This window comes from Quercus suber, unplaced genomic scaffold, assembly GCF_002906115.3.
Source record: "Quercus suber isolate HL8 unplaced genomic scaffold, Cork oak 2.0 scaffold_893, whole genome shotgun sequence".
NCBI lineage: Eukaryota > Viridiplantae > Streptophyta > Magnoliopsida > Fagales > Fagaceae > Quercus > Quercus suber.
The window spans coordinates 137,849-142,860 of NW_027070319.1; the positions used below are offsets into that span (position 1 = coordinate 137,849).

Sequence of the window (5,012 nt, forward strand, 5' to 3'; positions counted from 1 at the left end):
GAAAAAGATGATATATAAAATTATTGGCTTCAACATGATTGTCATGGTTAATTGAGCTCATTATTTAATCGTGGTAGTTGCCTTTGAACTTGTCATGCAAATAATTTGGCTTTTGACATGCATTATATGTACAAGTTGATTTGCAAATTATTGTATTTAAAAAAGGAGAAAGAAAGATAAAGAAGAAACATGAATTGAGCTTGTCACAAAAGACTGTGAAAGTTGTTTAAGATTGTTTTAGTTGTAAATAACTACAATATCAATATTTATATAACTATAGAGGTATTTTTATAGTCAATTTATAAATTTAATTTTTGCTCATGTTAATTTTTTATTTTACTTCCCTTTCATCATATTTAATTCAATTCCAATGGTTTTAGTTCTTAATACAATTTGAAATTTTTGTATATCATATTTATGAGTGAAACGAGTATGTAATGAGATTCGTAAACATAAATCAAATTTAGCTAATAATTTTATAACTCGATTGGTTGACACTTCCTGGTATTTATAATGGAAATATCTATTATTCAAATCCCCCAATCTCCCAACTATTGAATTAAAAAAAGAAGAAGAAAAAAGATGCATTTTGGAGCATGTATTGTTTATGCAAATTATCCAACAAGGTAAAAGTTAGAAAACAAAGCCGACTTTAGGTTTAGGCCATTGCCTAAAGCTCTCTATTTTAGACAAAAAAATCCCTAAAATGTTGATAAGTAATAATAATAATAATAATATAATAATAATAACCCACACTTAGGTAATACACTCTCTTCCCCATCCTGAAAAGGTTGCCCAAATTGTGAACCAATAGAAATGAAATTTTATTGAAATGCTATATTGTTTCATTAGTCATATTATCAAGATGTTAGCAAAACCTAAATGCAAAATTGTAACTAGCAATTTTGTGTCTCAAAAAGGAAAAAATAATAGATTTTTTTTAAAAAAAAGTATAATATAAAAAGTGAAATAAATATAATTTAATTGAAATTGAAATTCAAATATATAGTTTGTTTGTTAAATATTCATACGAAACAATATCATGTATAGCTCTAAATTTATGAAAACTAAACTGGAAAAGTTTCTGATAGCTAAATAAAAAACCTGTGATTCCCGCTTATACAAAAAATTGATTAGCATCTTGGTCCGATGATAATAACACAATTATCATAAGCAAACGTCATAGGTTAAAACTTTAATATTAAAAAAAAACATTTAGCATAAATATAATTTAATCCCTTCAGACAAATAAATAAATAAAATCAAATTAGGAACATAGAAACATACCTTAATTAAGCAATAAAATCTATTCCATAATTTCTTTTTTTTTAAAAAATCTATTCCATAAGAGGACCATTTGATAGATAATTACATGATTGGGTTTTTAAAAATGGCTGATTTGCTTGCCTTCTGTCTTCCACCTATGCCAGTTGCCAACGAAGCTGAACCTTAACATAATAATAAACAATTAAAAAAAAATTAATAGAAATGTGTCCTATACAAACTCGGTACTCCAACTCAAACTCGGAGTGGGACTCAGGGTGTGCGTACTACGCCCCTCAGTGCACGTTAGCAATCCGCCGCTTTGTCTCTGGGTCCTTCCGTTTCCACTCTCTCTCTCTTTATTCCTCAAACCTCACCCGTACAAGCCATCCTTCATTCGCTCATTCGCTCAGTTTTAAGCTTTATCTCAGCTCGCTTTGCTCTCTCTCTTCGCGTGCCTATTCGTCCTTCATCGGATTAGGGTTTTTTCACTGTGAAAATCGCGAAATTTCGATCCAAATCCGCCGATTTTCGGCCTAATTTCAGGTAATTTATTCGATTTCGCATCGGATCTGAAATTTTCGATTGATTTGAATTCGGTTTCTGCTTTTTTTCATTAAAAATATACAGATTGCATCAGATGGTTGAATTAGAACTTCGTTTCAGAAAATTAGGGTTCTTTTTCTTCTTCTTCTTTTTCTTATTTTTTGAGATTTTCGATCAAAATTGCATAAAGTTGATTTTTTTTTTTCATTATCAAACCTAGGGTTCGGTTCGATTTATTAGCAATCAATTAAAATATTTACTTCTCGAATAAAAAGATTTATTTTCTTTTGGGAAAAACAGAGATTTTATCGTAAAGTTCGCATCGTTTGTAAATCTCTGTGAGCTGATTTTTTTTTTTTTTGGTTGTTGTTGTTGTTAAACTGACCATCTGGGATTGATAAATTGTTCAACTTTATTAGATATTTGTTTGTGGATATTAGTCCTCTGATTGATGAATTTGATTTTCTCTTTAAAACGGAAGCAATCTGATTCAACTTTCTTCTTTGCATTCCGTTTATGAAATAATAATTTTTAAAAATTCGAATTAACTTTATTTTTATAACCAAAGAACTTGAATTGGCTTTAGTCCTCGTTAAATTTCCAGAAATTTCCTTGATTTAATTTAATTTAATTTTTCTGGGTTTCAGGTGCTCAATACATTTAAGTGGTGATTGGCTTATTGTCTAAACAATCCAATTGGCGATTCAAAATCGAGATGCGGGGATATGATAGAGAAGTAAGCAGACTTGGGTCTTTGTTGAATTATTTATTTTTGTTTTCTTACTTTTTTTTTGAGAGGCATTTGATAACTGTTTTGGTTGATGTAGGAATTACATGGAGGTCTGGAAGATTATGATGAGTATGAGGAGGAAGGTGAAGAGCTAGAGGAAGATGTTGGAGAGGCAGGAGAGGAGGAAGAATATGAAGGAGAAGAAGAGGAAGATCCTAAGCCTACTAAGGAGGAGATAGAATACCTTGAATNAGAAGAAATAGGTTCGGCGTAACCTCGTTGGAGCAAGAAGCTTGGAGGGCTTAGGTACTTGGGTAGATTAGGCTTGGAGGGTCTTCTGCTGTTCATGTATCCCAACTACATTCTTTAGTGGATTATTTACCGCTTGGAGGGCGGCGGAGAGGTTTTACGCCGAGGACTTCGGTTTCCTCTTCGATAACACATCGTGTGTTGTCCATGTGTTTGCATCGTTCTTCCCTTTATCTTTGCCTTATATTTACTGCTGTGGATGTGTTTATATTTGGCTTAGATTGTCTATCAATTCTGTTATTGGCTTATTATTATGTTCCGCACATTAATTGTTTGATATATAGCTTGAATTGGTATTTTTATATTTTGGGGTCTAAACGTTCAAGGATGTTTCATACCCATATTGAACTTTCAGCTCAAAACACAGTCACTTGCCTCAGGAAATGGAGATTCCACAAAGTATCTATTCTTTTTTACCACGAGCATCACTTTGCCATAATTGACCGTGGAAGCATGTATGAAATCAATCATTTCCTTAGGCAGCTTTGTCTTTGATAGTTTATTCAAAACAGCTATGATAGTTTCAATTTCAAGACCAACAGACTCCGCGGCATACAACAAATGAGGGGTCAGGTTGTACTCATGCATTGACTCGGGCCTATACATCAAAGTTCACATACACAACATTGCTATAATCTGACAAATATAGACCCATATAAAAAAAAAAAAAAAAAATACTCAATGCATAAAAGAAAGAAATGATGTGTTATACTCAAAATTTGATACCTACAAACGCGTTCAGCTATAGCAATGAAAAAATCATCCGAGCGCAAAGGCCTATTAGCGTGATCCAGTTTGAACTCTAATTTGGTAAAGTCTCTCTTTTTCTCACCTTGAATTAATCAAATTGAATTCAAATAAATGGAAAGAACAACAAAATAAAAAAAAATAAAAAAAACCCAACAAAATAAAAATCATTGTAGTTTATACAAAGAACAATGATGATACCATCGCGGTTATCATCCTTCTTCACCATAATATGTTAAACCCACAGCCTCACCTTCCACTTCACTCTTACAAAGGAATAAGGTATTGGATGAGTTACCTTTTTTGATGCTTACGCTGTCTTGTATAATGAGGAGGAGGTCTTGCATGTCCTTCATCAGATGCCTCGAGCCCAGCTTTGTGTCCATGTTTATGCCCCTATGTCCCACAAGGAGGTGCCTTTGATATGCGTTTCGGTCGACCTTCGGCCACTGCAGGTAACCTAACATGAGGTGGGTCGATGCCTAAAGAAGGGCCAGTAGACGTACTGTGGGAGGGTGGCTCCTGCTACATGTCAGGAGGGGTTGGACCAATACCCAGGTCAAAGGATGGAATTTATGACAGCTCATAAAATGACCATGGGGTGGGTGGACAGATGTCAGACCCAGGACATGGATGTGGAGTGGGTGGAGGGGTGGTGGGGCTAGGGGATGGATGTGGGGTGGGTGAAGGGATGGTGGGGCTAAGGGATGGACGTGGGGTGGATGGAGAGGGATCTGGGGTAGGGACAACCTAAGGGGTAGCAACAGGTGGACGTCCATCAGGAGCTGTGCTCGTGCTTAGGGTCTCAATAGTGCTTGGCCTCTAAGTAGGCGCTGCCACAGGAGTAGCTGCGTCCTCATTTGGGGCCTTAAGGTCTGGAGTTTGTACTTGCCCAATCTCCTACACTGCATTCAGTACATCAGTAATGTCCTTGTGGTCCTCCGTGCCCATTGGGTGACGGCTCAACAAACGGAGGTATCCTTTAATTTGCACATGGAAAAACCAAGTATATTAGTAATGCAATACCAAATCAACAATGCCTATGAATAATAAAATAAATGTTGGTTCTACTAGCAATTTTTGCAAATTATAGGGAGACCAAGTGTTACCTTTGACTAAATTTAAATTATCTTTTCTATTAAAGATGTAGCTAGCGGATAGCGTAGACAGAAATGCTAATTAAAAATTCAAATAAGCAGAAAACTAAAAATGATAAAAATGGGAAGAAGAATGTATACCATAACTCTAAAGGCTGAAATAGGAAATATGACCTTAAAGCATCTTAAATTAGATTTTTAAATCAACAAAGTTCTCTATAAGGAATCTTAAGCAGACAACAGCTTTAAAAGGGAGGTTTGATGCTAAGCATGCATTGGACCACATATATCATGCTCTCTAAATAGTGGTTTCATGCTAA

At 34.7% G+C, this 5,012-nt stretch overlaps 1 long non-coding RNA gene across 1 annotated transcript; it reads left to right on the plus strand.

Moving 5' to 3' along the window:
• Window positions 1-1,495: 1,495 nt before the first annotated feature.
• Window positions 1,496-2,784, plus strand: LOC136061437 (uncharacterized). Its single transcript, XR_010626865.1, has 3 exons — window positions 1,496-1,809; window positions 2,457-2,545; window positions 2,637-2,784. It is a non-coding gene; the product is annotated as an uncharacterized LOC136061437 (long non-coding RNA).
• The last annotated feature ends 2,228 nt before the right edge of the window (window positions 2,785-5,012 follow it).